Genomic DNA, 24,752 nt, shown 5'->3' with positions numbered 1-24,752 from the left:
CCTTGTGGAGGATTTTTAGCTTTAGTTCTTCAGAAACTCTATTATTTTGAGACTTGTAGCCATTTAACATCACTAGAAGAATATCGGTGTTAAAAACTGGGCCTTGGTTTTGGAGAAAAGATTGGGGTTGTAAGAAGAACTTCATCATTTGGATTGCCTTTGATTCACTAAAGCAATCTAGGCCACCCTTTTCCTGTTCAATTTCGGGCTCAGTTTATTGTCCTTTTGCAGGATCTGTTCTATAAAAAGATATCTATATCGTTAGAGATATTGATGGACAAACTGGAAAGGTCATCTCTCCAACTACGTACCATAGTCTGGACAATAGACATTTTTCATCCACTTAGTTTAAGATCTCATTAGCTCTCTTGATTGTCTTATCCCATTGTTGACTCATATGTAGCTTGGGTTCCACCAAAATCCTCAAGTCTTTTTGATACAAATTGTTGACATCACTCAGTGACCAAACTAGTTTAGTGAAGGAACACTCCTAGAACACTCTTACAATTTTTTTTTATTTTAGCAAAACTCATTTAAACTCATTCACTTAAAGAACACGAGCCTAAATAATAATCTATCGGTCAAAGTTCAGCTAGAATCTCAAGCCATGAAAATTTGAGAATGACTAAAGTCAATTGGACCCAACTAGTTGGATTCCACGATTTCTGCAATGAGGATAAAGGACACTCTACACCAGATTTTCCCAGTATGAACTATTTTTGACTAAGGACCAGGACCAGCAAATTGTTTCCCTAGGAAATCAATGAAAGACTTTCCTATGAGATGAGGACCAGCAGAGCATGGAAGACTTATCAAGATCAAGTTCCTTCTCCAGACATTAGATATTCTTGATGTTATTTTTGCATAAAATAAACTGTAATGGTGGTAAAAAATATATATATTCTGATGACTACATTTCCATATTCTGGGTTTCCTTTGTAATTCTGTGTCTTTATTTTATTCATTTAAGAATATTATTCTGAGGAGTCCATAGGCTTCACCAGACTAACCACAGGGGTCCATTACACAAAAAGGTTAAAAACCCTTGCCACAGGTCAAGCCCTTGTTTTTTTTATTTTTTTAATACAAATTTATTTATTTTTAGTTTTCAATATTCACTTCCACAAGTTTTTGAGTTCCAAATTTCTCACCCCTCCCCCCACCCAAAGATGGCATGCATTCTGAATACCCCTTCCCCTGGTCTGCCCTCCATTCTGTCTCTTCCCCCCCCCTTCTCTTATCTCCTTCCCCTTCTATTTTCCTGTAGAGCAGGATAGACTTCTGTACCCCATTTCCTGTATTTCTTATTTCCCAGTTGCATGTGAAAACATTTTTTTTAAAACATGTGTTTTTAAAACTTTAGGTTCCAAATTTTCTCCCTTCCTCCCTCCTCATCCACCCTCACTGAAAAAGCAAGCAACGGCGGAGCCAAGATGGCAGAGTGAAAGCAGTGACTTGCTTGAGCTCTCCTACAAAACCCTACAGATACTCATAAAAAATGGCTCTAAACAAATTCTGAAGCAGCAGAACCCACAAAAAGACAGAGTGAAACAAATTTCCAGCCCAAGACAACCTGGATGATTGATCAGAAAGGTGTATCACTCTGGGCTGGGAGCGCAGCGCAGCGTGGGTGCACAGGCCGCAGCAAACCTGGAGCAGGCCTCAGAGGACTGAATCTCAGGCAGCTGTGGAGGTTTCCAGACTCCTCAATCCACCAATGCCAAAGACAAATTAGAAGGTCAGTGGGAAAAGTCTGTTTCTGTCGGTGCCTGAGAAAGGAAGGCGGGGTTTCAGCTCCATTCCCCAAGAGCGTGGCCCTGTGGGGGGGCAGCTGCTTCCCGAGCTTCCAGCCCATAGACTGAGGGGGAATCCAGTGGCTGATCAGAGAGGGATTGCAGGGATCTCTTTGCCAGTGCTGAGGCAGGAATCTCTTCCTTTGCCCATATTTGGATCTGGGCCACAGTTCTGGGCAGTGGTGCTGGGGTGAGGAGGAGCGCTGGCTTGGTGGAGCTTGTAGTGATTGTGGAGAGAAGCCCCTCCTCACAGTTACAGGACAGAAAGGAGTACTTGTGTCAGGCCAGGAAAGGAGTAAACACCTTGCCCCTTATCATACCACCTTGGAAGAACTGAAAATTTACAGGTCCCTACAAGTATCTCTGAAAACAGCTGTCCAAACCCCCGAAGCTTGGGACAGTACACTTTCCACATTGGAAGCAGATTTGTACCTTAATAAAGAGTTTAAAACTCAAGTAATTGGCCAGGATCATGAGCAAGCAGCACAAAAAGAGTCAGACTATATTATCTTACTTTGGTGAAAAAGAAGACCAAAATATACAACCAGAAGAAGACAACAAAGTCAAAGCCCTACATCCAAAGCCTCCAAGAAAAATATGAATTCCCAGGCCAGGAAGAGCTCAAAAGATTTTGAGAAGCAAGTTAGAGAAGTAGAGGAAAAACTGAGAGTGATGCTAAAGGAGACCCAAAAAAATACTGAAGAAAATAACACCTTAAAAAATAGCCTAACCCAAATGGCAAAAGAGGTCCAAAAAGCCAATGAGGAGAAAAATGCCCTAAAAAGCAAAATTGGCCAAATGGAAAAGGAAGTCCAAAAGATTACTGAAGAAAATACTTCCTTAAAAATTAGAATAGAGCAATTGGAAGATAGTGACTTTATGAGAAATCACACACAGTAGAACAAATCCAAAAGAATGAAAAATTAGAAAACAATGTGAAATATCTCATTGGAAAAACAACTGACCTGGAAAATAGATCCAGGAGAGAGAATTTAAAAATTATTGGACTATCTGAAAGCCATGATCAAAAAAAGAGCCTAGACATCATCTTTCAAGAAATTATCAAGGAAAACTGCCCTGATATTTTAGAACCAGAGGGCAAAATAGAAATTGAAAGAATCCACTGATCTCCCCCTGAAAGAGATCCCCAAAGGAAAACTCCTAGGAATATTGTAGCCAAATTCCAGAGTTCCAGGTCAAGGAGAAAATATTACAAGCTGCCAGAAGGAAACAGTTCAAGTACTGTGGAAACACAATCAGGATAACACAAGATTTAGCAGCTTCTACATTAAAGGACCATAGGGCATGGAATATAATATTCCGGAGGGCAAAGGAGATAGGATTACAACCAAGAATCACCTACCCAGCAAAACTGAGTATAATCCTTCAGGGGAAAAAATGGTCATTCAGTGAAATAGAGGACTTTCAAGCATTCTGATGAAAAGACCAGAGCTGAATAGAAAATTTGACTTTCAAATACAGGACTCAGTGGAACATGAAGAGGTAAACAGGAAAGAGAAATCATAAGAGACTTATTAAGATTGAACTGTTTACATTCCTGCATGGAAAGATGATATTTATAACTCATGAGACCTTTGTCAGTATCAGGGTAGTTGGAGGAAAAAAATTATATGTATGTATATGTAGATAAATAGATAGAGGGCACAGGGTGAGCTGAAGATTAAGGGGTCATATCTGGAGAATAAAATGAAGGGATGAGAGAGGATTATATTTGGAGAAGAAGAAAGGGAGAGGTAGAATGGGGTAAATTATCTCACAAAAAAAAACAAGAAAAGTCTCTTACAGTGGAAGGGGAAACAGGGGAAGGTGAGAGGGAATGAGTGAATCTTATTCTCATAGGATTTGGCTTAAGGAGGGAATAACATACACATTCAATGGGTATGGAAATCTGTCTTACCCTACAGGAAAATAGGGGGAAAGGGGACAAGAGAGCAGGGGATGATAGAGAGGAGAGACAGGAATCAAAAGAAAAGAATAAAATAAATGGGAGGGCAGGATAGGATTAAGGGAAATAGAGTTAGTTTTTCACAACATGTCTACTATGGACGTGTTTTGCATAACTGCACATGTACAATTATATTGAGTTGCTTGCCTTTTCAATGAGGGTGGGTGGGAGGGAGGAAGAGAGAAAATTTGAAACCTAAAGTTTTAAAAACATATGTTTTAAAAAAAAATGTTTTCACATGCTACTGGGAAATAAGAAATACAGGAAATGGGGTACAGAAGTCTATCCTGCCCTACAGGAAAATAGAAGGGGAAGGGGATAAGAGAAGCGGAGAGAGATAGAAGAGAGGACAGAGTAGGGGAAGGGATATTCAGAATGCATGACATCTTGGGGTGGGGGGAGGGGGGGAGATAGGGTGAAAATTTGGAACTCAAAATCTTGTGGAAGGGAATGTTGAAAACTGAAAATAAATAAATTTGTATTTAAAAAAAAAGAAAAGGCAAGCAACTCAATATAGGTTGTACATGTGCAGTTATGCAAAACACTTCCTTAGTAGACATGTGAAAAACTAACTCTATTTCCCTTCATCCTATCCTGCCCTCCCATTTATTGTATTCTTTCTTTTGACCCTGTCCCTCCTCAGCAGTATTTGCTTCTGATTACCCTCTTTCCCAATCTGCCCTGCTCTCTATCACCCCCCTGCTCTCTTGTCCCCTTCTCCCCCTATTTTCCTGTAGAGTAAGACAGATTTCCATACCCAATTGAATGTGTATGTTATTCCTCCTTAAGCCAAATCCTATGAGAATAAGATTCACTCATTCCCTCTCATCTTCCCCTGTTTCCCCTCCACTGTGAGAGACTTTTCTTTGTTTTTTTTGTGAGATAATTTACCCCATTCTACCTTTCCCTTTCTTCTTCTCCCAGTATAATCCTCTCTCATCCCTTAATTTTATTCTCCAGATATGACCCCTTAATCTTCAACTCACCCTGTGCCCTCTATCTATCTATCTACATATACATACATATAATTTTTTTCCTCAACTACCCTAATACTGACAAAGTCTCATGAGTTATAAATATCATCTTTCCATGCAGGAATGTAAACAGTTCAATCTTAATAAGTCTCTTATGATTTCTCTTTCCTGTTTACCTCTTCATGTTCCACTGGAGTCCTGTATTTGAAAGTCAAATTTTCTATTCAGCTCTGGTCTTTTCATCAGGAATGCTTGAAAGTCCTCTATTTCACTGAATGACCATTTTTTCCCCTGAAGGATTATACTCAGTTTTGCTGGGTAGGTGATTCTTGGTTGTAATCCTATCTCCTTTGCCCTCCGGAATATTATATTCCATGCCCTGTGGTCCTTTAATGTAGAAGCTGCTAAATCTTGTGTTATCCTGATTGTGTTTCCACAGTACTTGAATTGTTTCCTTCTGGCAGCTTGTAATATTTTCTCCTTGACCTGGGAACTCTGGAATTTGGCTACAATATTCCTAGGAGTTTTCTTTTGGGGATCTCTTTTGGGAGGAGATCAGTGGATCCTTTCAATTTCTTTTTTGCCCTCTGGTTCTAATATAATAGGGCAGTTTTCCTTGATAATTTCTCGAAAGATGATGTCTAGGCTCTTTTTTTGATCATGGCTTTCAGATAGTCCAATAATTTTTAAATTCTCTCTCCTGGATCTATTTTCCAGGTCAGTTGTTTTTCCAATGAGATATTTCACATTGTTTTCTAATTTTTCATTCTTTTGGATTTGTTTTACAGTGTCTTGATTTCTCATAAAGTCACTGTCTTCCAATTGCTCTATTCTAATTTTTAAGGAAGTATTTTCTTCAGTAATCTTTTGGACTTCCTTTTCCATTTGGCCAATTTTTCTTTTTAGGGCATTTTTCTCCTCATTGGCTTTTTGGACCTCTTTTGCCATTTGGGTTAGGCTGTTTTTTAAGGTGTTATTTTCTTCAGTATTTTTTTGGGTCTCCTTTAGCAAGCTGTTGACTTGTTTTTCATGATTTTCTTGCATCACTCTCATTTCTCTTCCCAGTTTTTCCTCTACTTCCCTTACTTGCTTCTCAAAATCCCTTTTGAGCTCTTCCAAGGCCTGGGACTGATTCATATTTTTCTTGGAGGCTTTGGATGTAGGAGCTTTGATTTTGTTGTCTTCTGGTTGCATATTTTGATCTTCTTTTTCACCAAAGTGAGATAATATAGTCTGACTCTTTTTGCGCTGCTTGCTCATGATCCCAGCCAATTACTTGAGTTTTAAACTCTTTGTTAAGGTAAGAGTCTGCTTCCAATGTGGAGAGTGTACTGTCCCAAGCTTCAGGGGTTTGTGTAGCTGTTTTCAGAGATACTTGTAGGGACCTGTAAATTTTCAGTTCTTCCAAGGTGGCATGATAAGGGGCAGGTGTTTACTCCTTTCCTGGCCTGTGACCACAAGTATCCTTTCTGTCCTGTAACTGTGAGGAGGGGTTCCTCTCACAGCCACTACAAGCTCCACCATGCCAGCGCTCCTCCTCACCCCAGCACCACTGCCCAGAACTGTGACCTGGATCCACACATGGGCAAAGCAAGAGATTCCTGCCTCAGCACTGGCAAAGAGATCCCTGCAGTCCCTCTCTGATCCGCCTCAGTCTGTGGGCTGGAAGCTCGGGAAGCACCTGCCCCCCCCCCACCAGCCAGGCTCTTGGGGAATTGAGCTGAGACCCCGCCTTCCTCTCTGACCACCGACAGAAACAGACTTTTCCCACTGGCCTTCTAATTTGTCTTTGGCATTGGTGGATTGAGGAGTCTGGAAACCTCCACAGCTGCCCGCGATTTAGTCCTCTGAGGTCTGCTCCAGGTTTGCTGTGGCCTGCGCACCCATGCTGCTCTGCACTCCCAGCCAAGCACGATACACCTTTCTGATCAATCATCCAGGTTGTCTTGGGCTAGAAATTTGTTTCACTCTGTCTTTTTGTGGGTTCTGCTGCTTTAGAATTTGTTTAGAGCCATTTTTTATGATTATTTGGAGGGGTTTGGAGGATAGCTCAAGCAAGTCACTGCTTTCACTCCGCCATCTTGGCTCCATCGCCCCCGGCCCCCCCCCATCAAGCCCTTATTTTATAGATGAGGAAACTAAGGTATAGAGAGGCTATGTGATTTACCTAAGATAACACACACACACAACACACACACACACACACACACATATATCTATATATATACACACACACACACACACACACACACACACACACAGACAGAGTAAGTGGCAGAGCTGGGATTTGAACTTAGGCCTTACTGATTCAAATTCTGTTCTCCACTGTGCATAGCACTCCAAGGTGGATGTGTGGGAGGACTGGGGTGGAGCTGAGCTAGCAATTGCTGACATCTAAGAATACTGTCATAGGCAAGGAAGTTCCATAGGACAAACTATCTGTTCTCTAACACAGCTTCCCTTCACAATGTGCTCTCCTTGACTATGTGCTGACTTCCCAGATGTTAGATAGACAATTTCTCTGAACTCCATTCTGGTCTCTCACTTCACCCTTTGCTTTTGTATCCTGCTGAAATCTAGCTGGACCTTGTATGGCTCTTCCTTTGGGAGGGTTCATCCCTATATCCTTTTGATTGCCTATTTTAATTCTTGTCTATTTTAAATCCTCTTCTCCTCTAGGTCCTGGGAATCCTCACCCTCGAACTGAACAGACTTCTTCCTCAATTTGGCCCTCAAACAATGATTTAGCCACTTGCTGTCCTGCAAAATCTTTTTGCAGGCCTGAAAGCCTTCAACATTATAGCAATGTTTGGACCAGACGTCTTCAGAGCTGGCTATGGTTTCTGGCCTGCTTTCTTCAATAACATAGGATTATTGCTTTAGAACTGGTAGGATGTCAAAAGGCATCCAGTCCAATCCTCTAATTTTACAGATGAAGAAATTGTTGCTCAAAGTTGCCAAGTGATTCGACTAAGGTGTTGGGCCATGCCCTCTTTGCTCAGGAGTGTTTTTTCCCTCTGCCTCTATTCATTGCTTTAAATTATCGGTCTAGCTATGCTGCTCCTTAGCTAAGTCCATCAGCAGACTTCAATTTGAAGCCTTTCCAGCTTTGTAGGACCTGCTGGAACTTGCATTCCATTAAAATAGGTTTTAATGATACAGAGTCACTTCCACATTAGAACGTGGCATCAGAGAAGGTCTGTAGTGCAGATTCTATACAGAGTTGGTGCTTAATCAATGCTTGTCAAGTGGGATTGAGTTGAGTTGAATTGAAAAAAGAAAAGGCACAGTAAGTGATTTGGTTAGAGTTGTGTGTTACTCATTAGAGATGCAATCTCACCCTGCTTTGGGGCCCAGGAGTCCCACTACTGTGGAACAGAGCCTGACGTTTAAAAGCTGAGGACGAAGCAGAACCCAAGACTGGAATGAGTGATTGTTATAGGCCGTATAAATGAATTTGATCTCTTGTTAGTGGTCTGGATTGTCTTGGTAGAAGTAGTGAGGCCAACTTATTATCAATAAAAAAGAATAAAAACTTTATAGGAAGCTATTCTCTCTGTCACCAAACATTTTATACATCTGCCAATAATTGCAGCTGTTAAATATGACATATCCATGAATAGTATGGGATGAAAGGACTGTTTTTTTTCTCATTAGGATGAAAAGCTTTTATAACATCTTTTTATGGGTGGAAATAATCCAACCCACAAAACTCAGCCATCTATAATCTCAGACTGGGAGGTTTAAAAAAAGACAGAGGGAGTGTTTAAAGGGGCTCTGTTAGGGAGCTAGCACTCAGTCCTGTAGGTCTTTCTTCTCAATGCTCACAAACTTTCACTAATATTATGGCTGCATGCAGGAGGGCTGGTCTATGGGCTCCAAGGACCATTCCAACAATCACTTTTGGTCTGGCTACCTCTGCTATAACAATCCCAGCTCTGTACCAATTATCTGCTACACACGGGTTGCCAGACACTCTTGTTTCCTGTAATGAGTCTGTATTTACCTCAGTTAAGTTTAAGGAATTTGTGGACAGGAAGCTTATGTAAGCTGTCACCATCACACTTCATCACTCTCAAGCAGATGATCAGACCAAAAGGATGGTGTGTGCTACTAAAGTTGCCATGAAATGGATTTTAGAGGACATTGGCCAACAAGATTTGCCAAGTTTCTCATTGCTCAACATGTTCCTACAACAGGAGCTTGTTCTGCTGAATTACCATCTTGAGATTTGCTTTTACTGTGTCCATCCAGATTTATTAAAGTACTTATAATGCACAAAACTACGTGCTACAGTGGTGGTTGCTATGCTGAGCTCATAAATAGGTAAAAGGGTTATCAGCCACCCTGACTTGCCCCCTTTTTGTGGGCCAAGCTACTGCTTCTCTTGGTGTGACTTTAACTTCTTTGGCTCTTCTCCTCTAAAATAATGGCTTTCCTTTCAAACCGGTGAAATTGCTGATGTCTGATTCAAGCCAAGCCCAGCTGGTCATTGCCCAGCCACTGTTATTGACTCAATTTGCCTAGAGAAACTTGAGTAAAAAATATTCTCTTTGCCCTGAGTTAAAAAAAAAATGAATCAATAATTCTCTCTTAGACTCCAAATCTGTAGCCAGAGATGGTACTCTGGCAAAATAACACTGTCTCTCCTCTCCTGGGTGCTCCCAATTGTCCCCCTTGGTGCTGCATTCAAATCAGTGTGGGTGGTTGACATTTGGCAGGTAGGTTATGACATTTGTTGGCTTTCTTAATGTGCCCTGTTCATGACTTGCCCACACTCCCTTGGATCTGGAGTCAGGCTGTTGGCTCTTCTTCCCAACAAGTCCAAAGGTAGGAAGGTCTACAGGCCTGAGTCACAATCAATTCTCTTTGCTAGTCCCAGAGTTAAGGCAAAACTCATGGGGAAAGAGTTAGTTAAGAAGGATTGTGGGAGAGGTCTGCCTGAAATCAGCACAGACTTATCCCTACTGTTCTGATCTCCTTGGTGATTCCTGGAGAATGTGTGGCCATGACAATGCTAAATTTATATCCTATATGCTCCCCTGTTCATACTTGCTTTTCTCACTCATTTACCCCATAACAATATTTATATTCTTATAACACTTCAGAGCTTATAAAATGTGTGTCTTATAATAATTCAGTGAGGTAGGTGTTACAGGAATTCTCATGTCACACAAAGAGAAATGAATTCCAAGAATTTAAGTGACTTTCCCATAGTCACAAAGCCAATGAGTTGTAGAGTGAAAACTTGAACCAAGCATGAAAATACCCACAAGCTAAATTTGCTGAGGGGGTTGAAAAGGGAGCATCATCATGTAGAATGTGACATTGGCACAGAGTTTTGAAGAAACTGAGAAAGAGGTAAAGTGGGAATGTATTCAAGCAGGCCAAAGCGTGGAGGCTTGGCCTTACAACTGAAGTCTCAGGGCCTGGGTCATAAAAAGTCCAGAGTACAGATGGGCTGGTATCATACTGCTATGATGACCAACTTGGGAGAAGGCAAAGCATAAATGGAACAGAATAGTCCAGCCAAGTTGGAAGCTACTGTGCCAGGAGTTGGGGATACAAAGAGAGGGCCTGCCCTCCAGGAGTTCACATTAAGATGATATGCTCACATGAGGAAGATGTGCTAGGTATCCCTGGAAGCTGGGTATCCAAGCAGAGACTGGAAAACCCCTTGGACAGAACCTCTTAGATAATGGTCCTATGCCTTGGATCTGATGCAATTAAATGACCTTGGAGGTCCCATCCAACTCTGAGAATCTATGATTCTACTATAATAAGAGTGAACATTTATATAGCACTTTTAAGTTTTTAAAATGTTTTGTATCTATTGTCTTATTTGATCCTCACCACAACCTATTGAGGGAGACATAGGTGGTGCAGTGGTTAGAGCACTGGTCCTGAAGTCAGGAAGACCTGAGTTCAAATCTGGCTTCAGACACTTACTAGCTGGGGGACCTTGGGCAAGTCACTTAACCCTGTTTGCCTCAATTTCCTCATCTGTAAAATGAGCTGGAGAAGGAAATGGCAAACCACGCTCGTATCTCTGCCAAGAAAACCCCAAATGGGGTAACGAAGAGTAGGACGTGGCTGATAAACAACTGAACAGCAACAAAATGACCTTGTAAAGTAGTTACTATTGTCCTTTTTATTTTATCCTTCAGGAAGCTGAGGCTGAGTGGTCAAGTGACTTGGCCAGGGTCACAGAAATAGTGTCTAAAGTCAGATTTGAAATCAGGTCTTCCTAATGCCAAGCCAAGCACTCTGTCCAATATACCACTTAACTGCCAAGATTATCACAAGATTACTAGAACAGCCATCAGACAGATGGGCTGAGGAGACTATAGACAGGAGATAAGAAGACAAGTTAGGAGGTTGTTATATTAGTTGAACTAAGAAGACATGAGAGTCTGAACTAAAGTGGCTGCAAAGGATTTGAAAACAAGTAAGAAAATGCAAGAGATAAAACAGAGGTACAATTAATAGGACTTAACAATTGAGTAGATGTGAGGATGAGGGAGAGGAAAGGGTTAAAGATGTCTATAAGCTTCCAAGTCTGGACAACTAGAAGAGTAACAGGGCCATAAAAAGAAATAGAGAGTTCAAGAGAAGGTACAGACTTTGGGGGAGAAGATGATGGGCGCCGTTTTAGACTTTGGATTTAAGGAGCCACTAGCAGGCAACTAGAATAAACTTTCTCTGGATACCCACTGCAAGTGCTGGGGCCAAATGTTATTCTGTCCACTCACACATCTTGGCCCTCACCAGTGTGGTGGAATCATGCTATTTCTGCCTTCACCAGTGTAACTCAGATAATAGCCTTGGTTCCCTCATATTTAAGATGCTGTTTCTCACCAAAATCACTAGAATTCTGAGAGGAAAAGTGGAAAGGAATTAATGATAAATCAAGGAAGCAGAAATATTCTGACCAAATAGTGATCATGTGTGAAATTATGCTTTATAGCATTCTTCAATTTGATGACCCATTTAATAATAAATTTAAATAACTTTTTTTTCAAAATTCTATAATTATAACTGAAGTGTAGGCAATGCTTTCAGCTCCAGGGGAGAGAAAAGTGATATAAATTCAAATGTGGTCATTATCAGATGCTTGGAGGAATTTGGGATCTTATTGGATCCCTCAACCATTGCCAGTCTCAACCTCTCCCCACCTTTTCATCTTTTGTGATTCTTGTCTGTCCTTTCCTACAGCCTGGATAGAGGATCCACCTATAATTCTGGAGGCATTCTTCTCATCCTTTTACTATCAAGTAAGTATTAATGTAGTTCTCAGATGATTGATCTCTTGCTACAAGACCAGCCCACATGCTTTCTGGGTCATCCGTGCTTTGGATGATATACTTTATGCCACTTCTCACATGTGACTCACCATCATGTCTCTCCATAACTCTCTGGGTTATTTGAAATACATGGGATGGTTGGTGTTGACATTTAGCTTAATAAGTAAATTCCTCCTTGTTGGTTCTGAAGGGTAGCCAAAAATTAATATATACAATAGTTAATCTTGGAATCAATAATAATAATAATAATAGCTAGCATTCATATAGGTTTGCAATGCACTTTACAAATGTCTCATTTTATCCTCACAAAGAACCTGGGACATAGATGCTAGTCCTACCGCCTATTTTTTTTAAAGGCAATTGGGGTTAAATGACTTGCCCAGGGTCACACAGCTAGTAAGTGTCAAGTGTTTGGTCTGAGGTCAGACTTGAACTCAGGTCCTCCTGCCTACAGGGCTAGTGCTCTATCCACCACACCATCTTGCTGCCCCAACCTACCTCTTGCTCTTAATATCCCTGTTTTACAGATGAGGAAACTGAGGCTGAGAAAGGTTAAGTTACTTGACCAGGTCACACAGTCAGTAAGTATCTGAGACTGGTTTGGAACTCAGGCATTCCTGATACCAGATTCAGAATCATAGCCATTTATTCCCAAGTGGGTATCTTCTGGGCAACCTTCTTGATTTTAAAAGAAATTTAGAGGATAGAGGTTTCATGGGAACCTGGAGGAATGAGAAACATTTAAATCAATGGCACATAGACCAAGAAAACATTTTGGAATCAGATACCTTTTTTCATTCATTCATTCAACAAATATTTGTAGCATCTGGGAGCACACTTCCAAATCACATAATAGCTCCCCTAGGCTATCCCATGTTCAAGGTACTTTTTGTGGAATCTCATCTCCTCAAAACCATAGCTCATAGTCCTCCACTGATGTCTTTTCTTTCCCTAATCCACCAGAAGACACAGTTCAAAGAAAATACATTTAATGAAATAGCACAGTAGAAAAAAAGTAGCAATAAAACATTTTCTCCACAAACTTGGAATATACTCTTCCACTAGTACACATAGTATTAGTGGAAAGAGGGAGAATGTGCAAGGAACATTCCTGAAGAGGCCTATGTGGCTAAGGCAGATGCATACAGAAAACAAGTGGCCAGGCACTCATAAGGAGGGGCAATGCATGTAGCCTCTGGAGCTACAAGGCCACCGATATAAGTAAGCTGCTCCTTCTAGGCATCCTCAGCACTGTTTTCATGTGGCAGGTAGTGTCTGCTGGACATACAGTTCTTCGGGCTATGTAGACTCTAGTGAGCATGTTGGCAGAGTGAATAGTCTCCGTAGCCATAATTCTACTGGGCATGAGGTTAGTCATTTCTCCCTATTACTAGCTTCTGGCTTCAGCTGGAATCCTGAGCTAAGATACTGCTACCTCCTCCTACTATAATGGAAGAGTGGGCTCTGCCATTGCTGCTTTACCTTAAAGCCCAGAGACTTTTTTTCCTACAGATTTTCTTTCTTTTTTAGAAAAGCAAAACCCTAATACAACCACTTACAGGATTAGGAGGAAGAAACCTTTAGTGGCTTTTCTCCCATAGGAGAGAGGGGATCCATTTGTCTCTCTCACTAAGCATTGACTCCTTTTCAGGAGGAGATTCGTCACTCTAGGCATCAAACATCTTGGAAAGAACTACTGCAGCTAGTGGCAGATTTTGGTTCACTTTTTAACTTGACTGCAGGGCTTTACCAAGTGCAGCTTCTTTGTCAGAAGCCTCCCTTTGACTCAGAGGTAGAACTCTGAGCTAACACCTCACTTAGTTTCCCATCTGAATCTCGTGCCCCCCAAAGCCATTTCAGGAGAATCTCTTCAAGAACCCTCACAGAGCTGTGTGGATCTGATTCATAACAGGGCTTTTTTTTTTCTTTCTCTTCTTCTTCTTAGGGGACCCAAAATGCTTTGAGTCTGTTTTTCAAATGAATTTGAACAAGCACAAAAACCAAGCCCAAAGGGCATTGTCTTCCTCTCGCCTAGCCACATTCCTGCCTTTAATATGCATATGTGGCTGGCATCAAGTCTGTCTTTAATATGTATATGTGGCTGGCTCACTGCCCTACGTATTTATTAAATGCCGAGTATGCATCTGCTGGACACTTAGGGAGAAACAAAGATGAATAAGACATGGTCAAAGAATGTACTGTCTACTGGAAGGGGGGAGGGAAGGTTAGATATGTATGCAAGTAACTGTAATAAAAAATAGAACATGATAAATGTGGGACCAGGGTGCCCATACCCTGAACTAGACATACCCTAAGGGCAGAAGAACGGTTCAGAGAAAGTATATCTTCTCTACTGGCTGTCTCTTAAATTCAGTTTCCCTTAGGGGTGCGAATGGCAGCTCCCTTAATGCTGTTCCTAAGGGGAGGGCAACCAGAAAAGCACAGATAATGCCATATTATCTGTGGGAGGGACACAGCCAGGGCCCAGCCCCAACAGGAAACTCATTTGGCTGCTGACCAAAGTCTCCCCACTCATTCTTTCTGCTTGTTGATATCTGTATCTCTATCTATCTCTATCTTCCATTTCCATCTTTATATACCCATATCTACACATACCTGCACATGCACACATGTATATGTGTATATACATATATCATGTTTATGTGTACATACACACACATACCTACATGTAGTGTATATACACATATATGTACCAGGCTGTTCAATAATAGACCAGCTCTGCTCCCTTTCTCTGACTCCCCTAAATGTCCTAAATGTTTACAGAAAGGAAAGAGCTAATCCATCAGTGGGCACATCACCTCAGTCGTGTCTGAAGCCCCAGCAGGGCAGAAGTGGCTTGGAAGTACCCCCAGCTCATTCTGTCCCCAAGCCTTTCTGGGCTCTCCTGCACAACCGAGCCCAGCTGCTCATGTTTCCAACATGATAGTTCCAAGTAGAATGGAGGACTGGCCAACAAGGGCTAAGTCCTGGGCTTGCTTCTAGAATGGAAATGCCTGATGACATGGAATAGAGCCGGCTGGCTCTTCATTTTAGAGCATGTGACCATTTCCTTTACATTTATTGTGTGATGAAGAAAAGGACTTTTGGTTGGCTTCTGAACTGGAACTAGATATGCATAAAAAAAGACCCTCCAGAGAGGGAAATCAGCTTTCTACCTGAGTTGCATTTGAGTGAGGAGTAAAGCTGCTGTAACCTCAGGGTGGGAGAGAGGCCAAGAGTACTTGAATACCTAGATACCAAGAAGCCATGAGTCAAGGGCCTGCTGTTCCTTCTCTCCATGTTGTGTCTATTTTTTCCTGTGTTAGGTGAAGGAATGTTGGAGACAGAAGAGATGAGCTTGAGATCTGGTGAGGTCTGAAGGGTCAGGAGGACCAGCTGAGGCCCAGGAACTGGAGTCCATATGAGGACTTGTGGACAGCTGAGTCTGGTGAAGAGTGATCTGCTTGATGCTTATGGCAGTGGACTGACTCCTACTGCAACAAAGAAATGTTCAGCAGCTATGCTGCCCTTAGAAGGACCAGGGAATTCCTGGTAACAAAGTCTTTAAGCTGGGGCCCATTCTCCTTAGGGATCAAAATGCCCTAGGGGAAAATGTGCCATGGATTCAAAGGAATGTTTTGTATTTCTATTCTTGCTATATCTCCTAAGTAAATATCTTTTTGTAAAAGCTAATAGATACTGATTGGTTAAATTATAGTGGAGTGCTAATTAGTAATATAGATGATATGGCAGAGTATTAGTTAGCTATTTGGCAGAATACATCAGAATGGGGGCTTGTGCTAGTGGCATTAGAAAAATACCCCGAACTCTTCAGGAGTATCTCTAGAACCCTGAGGGGAAGAAGGAATCTTGCAGTGGGCACCCAGATTGCCAGTGAGAATGAGGATTGGGTTTAGGACCCTCACAGTTTTTAGCTAACTGGCCTCTGGAAACTTGACTTGCTCCTGAGAGTGGTAGTTAGGATAAGAACTCCCAATTTATCTGGGTTACAAAAGGAAACAGGTTATAGAAACAATTCATTTGGTGTATAAAGTGTGTGGAAGAAAAATTTAAAGACTTCGGGACTCTGATGAGTGCAAAGACCAATCATGATTCCTGAGTACCAATGATAAAGAATGCAAGCCACCTCCTTGAGTGATTGCACTCAAGATATGGAATAAGACACACACTTTCAGAAATGACCAAAGTGGGAATTTGTTTTACTTGACTGTGCTTTTGAAAACAAAGCAAAAACAAAACCAAAGGTTTTTCTTTTCTTTTCTTTTCTTTTTCCCAGTGTGGAGAGGAAGGATGGGTAAGAGAGAGAAAAATAACTGTTAATTGAAAAAAAAATTCAAAAGTAATGTGAAATATTGGTGGAGATATAGATTGGAGCCAGCATGTATGGGTCTTTTGCTGTCTGGTGAAAGGATTTAGATTTTAATTCATTAGGTAATGAGGAGCCATTGTATGTCTATCAGTAGAAAAGCAATGTGGTTAGAGTTGCACATTAAAACAACTAAGTTGACAGGTATGTAGGATAGTTAGGAGACTGGGAAATAGTCAGAGAAGGGAGAAGATGAAAGGGGAATTTCAAAGACTTCACTTACTTCACCATTTGGCTTACAGTTGGCCCTTCTCAGAAGTCCCCCTACTTCCAAAGTATGATAACCTACAAATTCCATGTGGTTGGAATCATTGGCATTGCACTGACCTTCTGGCTGGAGCAAGGCTGAGTCTAACTGGCATGGAAGCTAAAGTATTTGGGTGAAAATGGAAACAAAGATAGAAAAAAAAATCTACTGTTTTGCATGATATGTTCTTAAACTACTTGGTTCTGACTCCACTTCTTGACCACAACATAGTATGTCATTCACTTCAGTTCAAGTTAATTCTTATCAGCTTCAGAGCTAGGTACTGAGTGGGATATGAAGATGAATGGGACATGATCCCTGCCTCTATAGACTTATAATCTAGTAAGGGAGACAAGATGGAGTCACAAATCAATAGACAAAGGAGGATATTAGAGTGCATATGAAAGGTACAGAAGAGCTGCAAAAGAAGCTCAGAGGAGAAAAACAATTATCACTTCAGACTGGAGAATCCTGTGGGAGTTTTACAGAGGGAGTGACATTTGAGTTAGGTGTGGAAAGATGGGTAGGATTTCAATAGTGGGGAGAGAGACAGTGTGGAGTTGTGGCAAGAGCAGTGGACTGGGAGTTAGAAGACCTGAGTTTGAATCCTTACTCTGCCACTCATTCGCTGCGTGACTGTAGCCAAGTCACTTAGCCCCTCTGTGATAACCTCTCAAATTCCTCATTTATAAGAAGAGAGGAGTTGGACTGGATGACAAACTTTACATCTGTGCTTCTATAACCTATGAACAGGAGGACATTGCTAGAATGGAAAATGATATAAGCAAAGGAGCAGAAACGGTAGAGCATTTGACACATTTGGGAGGTGGTGAATAGATTGTTCTGGCTGAGGTGTAGGGTATATAAAGGAGAATAAGGCAAAGATGAGAGAGGAGACTATGGAGGACTGTGAATGCCATCATGTAGAATTTGTAATTCATTTTATAGACAGTAGGGAGGCACAGAAAGTATTTGAACACAGGAGTGACATGGTCAGAGTGATGCTCTAGGAGAGAAGTGTTAAACATAAGATTGAGGGCTCCATGCAACCAAATATGCTCCTGAGTCTGACCCAAACTTGATTAAAATGTAGTTATTATCTGATTTTAATGTGTTGATATATTACTAAAATAAGAATATATAAACATGTGATTTTCTAAGTCCATATGCCCCCCACATGGATTCTTATGTATAATTTAGTAGCCCCTGTTTCTATTTAAGTTTGACACCACTGCTCTGGAAGATTGATCTATCATTTTAGAAAAACATGGAAAGACATACATGAACTGATGCAAAGTGAAGTGAGCAGAACCAGGAGAACATTGTAGACAGTAAGGGCAACATTATGCAATGAAGAATTGTGAATTACTTAGCTATTCTCAACAATAGAATGATCCAAGACAATCCTAAAGGACTCCTGATGAAAAAAGCCATCTGCCTCCAGAGAAAGAAATGATATTGTCTGAATACAGACTGAAGCATACAATTTTCTCTTTCTTTCTTTCTACCTATCTTTCTTGTCTTCTTGCACAAAATGACTAATATGGAAATGTTTTATATGATTGCACATGTATAACATATCAGATTGCTTACCATCTCAGGAAGGGGTGAGGGAGGGATAGAATTTGGAACTCAAAACAGAAAAAAAACAACAACTAATGTTAACGTAATTGAGAGAATGCACATGTGTTTGGGGGAAAAAATTTTAAAAGAAGATTAATCTGACAGCGAGGATGTAAAATGGATTGGAAGGGCAAAGAACTGATGACAGGAAGACTGCTTAAAAGACTGCTGCAGTGGTACAAGTGAGATATAATGAAGATCTGAAGAAACAAGAGTAGTCGCTATCTTACCTCCAGCCCCTACTGATCATCCCTTTAGGGACAAGGGAGTAGTATCAGAAGGTATGATTAAATATACAACCAATCACCTAAGCTGAGACATGGAATCATGGACTCACCACTCCATGGGGTGTAGGCATCCCCAGACTTAGGGTGGCAAAAACAACATGATCACAGGCAAACAAAAAGCCCAAGGGATGCAAACCCTACACACATGCCCTGACTGCTGTTTCCAGAGGGTGAGATTCTCAGCAGAAAACTCAGATACAGACAGAAAGAACAAGATGAGGAACCCAAGACACTGTTCATTTGTGCTGAGAGTCTTTTCTGGTTTGTGCTCTATACTTTTCTTTAAATCAAAGTTCTCTGCAACAGCAGATTTTGTTGGTCAATTTTTCAGAACTCACCAGCACTGTTTGCATGGTTTCCTTCCTTTAAATACCCTGTGACCAATGCAACCTTGGGTGGAAATGAGGGTGCAATTACTGAGTGCCTCACCCCAGCTGCTGTTGCCTCTCATGTGGTCCGGCACATTGCTTCACATACTTCCACAAAGACAGCAGTGAGTATGAAGGCAAAGATGGATGGGAGAGATCTCTTGGAGATAGAAATGGCAAGAGGAGGCAGTTGTGATAGATGGTGGTGGGAGAGGAAGAGTAGGGTCAAAAATGTCTCCAAAGTTTCAAACCTGAGGAGTCATTGGAATATGTCCTAATGGTCATGCTACTAACAGGAAGATGATTGTAGGACTTGGAGCTGGAAGACACCTTAGAACGCATCTAGTCCAATTATTTAATTTTAGAGGCAGTTAGATGATGTGGCAGAGAAAGTACTGGTCCTTGAATCAAGAAAACTCGAGTTCAAATGCAGCACCAGAAATTTACTAGTTTAATGGCCTTGGGCAAGTTGCTTAACTTGCTTGACTCAGTTTCCTCAACTGTAAAATGGGGACAATAATAATAAGACCTATCTCCCAGGGTTGTTGTGAGGATCAAATGTAAAGCTGTTAGCATAGTGTCTGGCACAGAGTAGATGCTTAATAAATGCTTATTCCCTTCTGACTCTTCATTTATAGACAATGAAATTACAGCACAGAAAGTTTAAATGAAAAGAAGTAAGTTTTGAAGAAAAGGTGATGAGTTTAGTTTTGGACGGACACAACAGAAGCTGATAGGACACCCAGTTGGAAATATTCAACAGATGATGGAAAATTAAGGCCTGGAGCTCAAGAAGGAGCTCCATATAGGCTGGGCATAAAAACCTGGGCGTTGTGAGGGTGTTATTTTGATTACTGAGGAGAACACAGAATGAAATAGCTCCCAAAATTCCATGAAGAATGATACTATGAGAGAAGGGTGATATTGTGTACCTCTGCAAACCTGAGAGCCAGATCCTGGTGCTGGTTGATTATAGGTCATAGTGACAGCAAGGAAAGACAAAGTTAGAAGGTCAGATCTACAGCAGTAACCATGTTTTCTAGGTCAGTCCTGATTGCAAGCAAAAAAAAAAAATCTATTTTCAATAAAGCTCTACAAAAGCCTTTCTCCAATCATGTTTCCCGATTCTTATTTTGAAAAAATACGATCGCCACAGTCCTGCCTCTGCAGATTTATAATCTGAGTGCTGATTTGGGTTGATAGCAGGCTGCAGTTGTACTTGGGGGCAGGATAAGGTTGGATAACAGAGTTATGAGGTAAGCTTGCTCTGAAATATGTGAACTCTGGCCAGAGAACAGTTCCTCTGCTGAGATGAAATGACTTTTAGCTGTAGTACTTTCTGATCATTTGGGAAGAGCCATGTTAATTATTCCATTTATTTTTAGGAAAGAGGACTTAATTAAACATAATTCACACCTCTTCAGCTCTTACCAAGGCTTTGGATATTTAGGACTTTTGTGCTGGTAGAGAGGAGTTATATAAAATTTTTGTTTTCCTTTTCAAGTTAGGAAGGAGGAAGAAAATAAAGGAATATAGGATCATAACTTTAGGGATGAAAGGGAGCTTAGAAACCATAGAGTTCAACCCCTTCATTTTGCAGATGAGGAAATTGAGGCAGAGAGAGGTTAAGTGACTTGCTCAAAATCTCAAAGCTAGTATAAGAAGTAGGATTCAGTTTAAGGTATTCCTAATCCAAAGTCCAACTCTCTATCCACTTTGCTAGATATATCCCCTTCGTTATAGAGGCATAGCTTAGTGAGGCTGTAGAGCAAGAGGCCTCTGATTCACATACAGCTGCACCTTTCAATGTTTTTGAGGCAACTAAGTAGCACTGTGGGCTTAGAGTCGAAAAGACCTGAGTTTAAATCCAGCCTCAGAAGTCTACTAACTGTTTGACTTTCAGCAAATCACTTAACCTCTCTATGCCTCATACTCTTATCATCTACAGATGAGGAAACTGAGACCCACAAAAGTTAAGTAACTTGCCCAACATCACACACAGTATAGTGGTAGAACTAGGATTTAAACTCAGGTCTTCTGATTCCACATTTAACACTCTTTCCATAATAATAGCAACACAGAGAGAACTACTCAGTTACTCCTCTTAGAAAGAGAACTAACAACTCGTTATTCAGTTGCATCTGACTCTTCATGACCCCATGTGGGGGTTTTCTTGGCAAGATACTAAAGTGATTTGCCATTTCCTTCTCCAGTTCATTTTGCAGATAAGGAAACTGAAGCAAGCAGAGTGAAGTGATTTGCCCAAGGTCACACAGCTAGTATGTGTCTGAAGTCAGATTTGAACTCAGGAAGATGAGTCTTCCTGATTCCAGGCCCAGCTCTCTATCCATTGAGCCACCTAACTGCCAACTGTAAGATGGGAATAATAATAAACACGTGCTTCCTAGAGTTGCTGTGAAGATCAAATTAGACAATATTTGTAAAGAATTTGGCATGGTGCCTGGCATATAGTAGGAGCTATACAAATGCTAGCTTTTATTCTTACACTATTGCGCTAAAATGATAGCTCACACTAATATAGCACTTTTTGTTTTATAATGATCATTCAAAGAATTAAAATTAGCATAAATTCAACTACCACATTTATCCAGCTATGTTTACTTATATTAAAAAGAGGAATGTGAGCAAATTGTATGTATGACAAGAAGCCTGGCCATCTAGTTCTCTCTCTATTGCTAACTAGTACTGTGGAAAGAGTGTTAGACTTGGAATCAAAAGACCTGAGTTTAAATCTTAACTAATTCTACCTTACTCCCTGTGTGATGTTGGGCAAATTGCTTAACTTTCTTAAGCCTCAGTTTCCTCATCTGTAGATGATAGAGTATTTATTAAGTGCTTACTATGGGCTAGGCATCGGCTAAGTGCTAGAGATACAAATACAAGAAAAAGTGGTTCCTATTCTCAAGGAACTTATATTCTATTTTTTTGTTCTGTTGTTTCAGTTGTGTTAGACTTTTCATGAACCCGTTTGGGTTTTTCTTGGCAAAGATACTAGAGTGATTCGCTATTTCCTTCTCCACCTCATTTTACAGATGAGGAAACTGAGGCAAGCAGGGTTGGGTAATTTTCCCAGGGTCACGCAGTTAGTAAATGTCTGAGGCTAGATTTGAACTCAGGAAGATGTCTTCCTGTGTCACCTAGCTGCCCTTATATTCTAATAATGGAAGACAAAATATAAAGGAGAACAGGGAAAGAGTACTGTGCAAAGGGTAGGGTTACTAATGAGGAAGTGCAGTATTCTAGAGAATGGGTTCAATTGGAGGTGAAGTAAGAGTATCCATGACCTTTCATAAAATGGTGATCCTCATCAATCAGGAAAATGGATGCCAGGGCCTGTAAAATGAAGGGATTGCATTAGATAACTTCTAAAATCCCTTCTCTCTCAGTCTATGATCCTATGAACATTCAGCAAATCATTTAATTTTTGTAGCTCTCATTTTCTTCATCTGAAGAATGAGGAGGTTGGAGCCAGCCCCAACCTGCTTGCAAGAGTTCCATTTCTAGGGTGAGCATTTACACCTCAGAAATAGGTGTTGATTGTCCAAACTTGAAAAAGTGATGGGGAAAATGTTAATAATACATATTAAACTTAGCATTGTGTTGTGGGTAAATTTTCTTTTGGGGAGAGATCTGGTTGTTAAACATTTATCAGCACACTCTTGAAATATAAGATCTCTTTTTCCCCTTTAAGCTCTAAAATGTTATTATACAAGGATAAATATGATTAAATTCATATACCCCTGAATTATGATGTGGCATAGATCAAATGAGATGTGTTTTTAATAAAGGATTTATAGCATTACTATTGTTGTTGTCTACTAGTGTCTTTCATAAAATGTGAATTCTTTCAAGCCAGGTCTTGAGATATATATATGTAAGTATGTTGGACTGATATCTACCTATCTATCTGTCTGTCTGTCTGTCTGTCTGTCTATCTGTCTATCTAAGTATGTTAGACTGTATTTGCCCAGCTTAAAGAAACACGAGGCATGGAGTTTCCATGTACTTTCATGTTGAATCCAAGTGCTTAACATCTATCATAACAGTGTCACAGTTATGTTCCTAGTAGAATTTCTCATTGTCTATGGCTTATAGTGTGTGACATAATGGAACTTCTTTCCTTTGTCCCACTGAAAAGGTATGAATAAAGTATGCACTTTGAACACTTTGTCATTCACTAAGCTCTGTTTCAAAACTGGCATGTTTGTTAGGAGATGTAAAAAGGTGCTCTGTTATTCGTAGAGTTTTATCCAAGGGGTAAGGAAAGATGAGGAATCTCTACAACCCCACTGATAAAATTACCTAGAAAAGGCAGAGTAGGGGAGAAGAAATAACACTGGGCTCAGAGTTAGATCTTGTTTTGAATCCCATATCCATTATTTATAAGCTGTGTGACCTTGGGTAAATCTTGCCACCATTGGAAGAAAAAAAGCTGCTCCTCTTTAGGGAAGAAGGAAGTGCCATCTAACAAAGCCTAGACCATCTCCTACTGCCCCAAGCCCAGCTGGACCAATTTGTTGGCCAAACAGTTCTGGACATGGTGGTACTGGAGTAGCAAGAAGGATTCTGTGCCAGGAGCTGATCTCTGACAATTCTTGACAACTAAAATTCGTGATGGAAGTTGATTACAATGGCCCTTCAGATGGCTCCAGATCCCAAAGTTGAAGCTTCTATCAGACCCTACAAGTTCACCAGGCATCTAATGCCATCTGCTTACCACCAGAATTGCTAAAGAAGACAAAGATAGCTTTGTGGTAATTGGTGCCATGGACCACCTTGGAAGGTGCCAGGAAAGAGCAGAGTACTTCTATCAACCCAGGGTTCATCTTATCCACCTCATTGGAGAGGAAGAGAGAACTGCTGCAAGATGTGAGGTTCTCCAAGATTCATTGCTTCAGATAACCCTTATAGTACTCTATCTGGTCTGGGTTGGGGGAAGTAGATGAGGGGAGAAAAGTGGTGCCCTTGGGGATTGGCCATCCCATCTCAGAATAGGTATCCAGTCAGCATGGAATTGACAGACATTGTGGCTGTGCCAGTTCAACTGTGAGAGGACATCACTAGGAGTTTGGCCTAGTATAGCATTCTTCACAAAATCCTTCAGCTCCTTCATTACTAACTGTTTTGCCAGATACTGCCTGGCCAATTGCTGAGCCAAATCATATTCTGGGAGGTGGAACAGGAAGTTGCACTCTCAGAACCATAGCACAAGGTGGCCAGGTCCCAGGTGGCCCCGGTCAACACCAGCTCCTGTAACCTGGGCACAGGGACTAGGCTACCTTCCTCTGTGATCCTGAACAGCAAGCTGTTCTGCCAGACTCAGGCTACTCTGCCTGGACCTTAGCCAACAATGACTCAGACTGTCCCACTATATGGCTGTCTCCACTCCTCATTTTCCTCATCTTTAAAATAGGAGTGGTATTTCCTGAACATTCTGTTTCACATGATTGCTGTGAAAAAAACACCTTTACACACTTAAAGAACAAAAGAAATGTGAGCACAACTACAGATTGGAAATAGTCATAAAGGACTTTTATGTAAGTGTGTGTTGTATATTACCTTGAGGGTAATCTAAAACCATAGTTCATGAGACTACACTAATGTGTGCTCATGTTTCTTTTTATCTGACCAGAGAGAAGAATTTGCTTTGTTTGAAACAAAGATGTGTAATTAAATACAGCAAAATAAATTATATGGGAAATGCTTTTATACACTGATACATTCTCCCAGATTTCCACCACTGGTGGAAATAATTAACAAGATTTGCAAAGAACTTTACAAA

General features: G+C 40.8%; 1 pseudogene; it reads right to left on the bottom strand.

The window, feature by feature from the left end:
- Positions 1–23,318: 23,318 nt before the first annotated feature.
- Positions 23,319–24,551, bottom strand: LOC110222335 (torsin-2A pseudogene; annotated as a pseudogene).
- Between the last annotated feature and the right edge of the window lie 201 nt (positions 24,552–24,752).

The sequence above is a fragment of the Phascolarctos cinereus genome, unplaced genomic scaffold (genome assembly GCF_003287225.1).
Source record: "Phascolarctos cinereus isolate Bilbo 61053 unplaced genomic scaffold, phaCin_HiC Scaffold_4;HRSCAF=312, whole genome shotgun sequence".
Lineage (NCBI taxonomy): Eukaryota > Metazoa > Chordata > Mammalia > Diprotodontia > Phascolarctidae > Phascolarctos > Phascolarctos cinereus.
The sequence above is the reverse complement of the archived record's forward strand: the minus strand, read 5'-3'. Positions and strand labels throughout refer to the sequence as shown.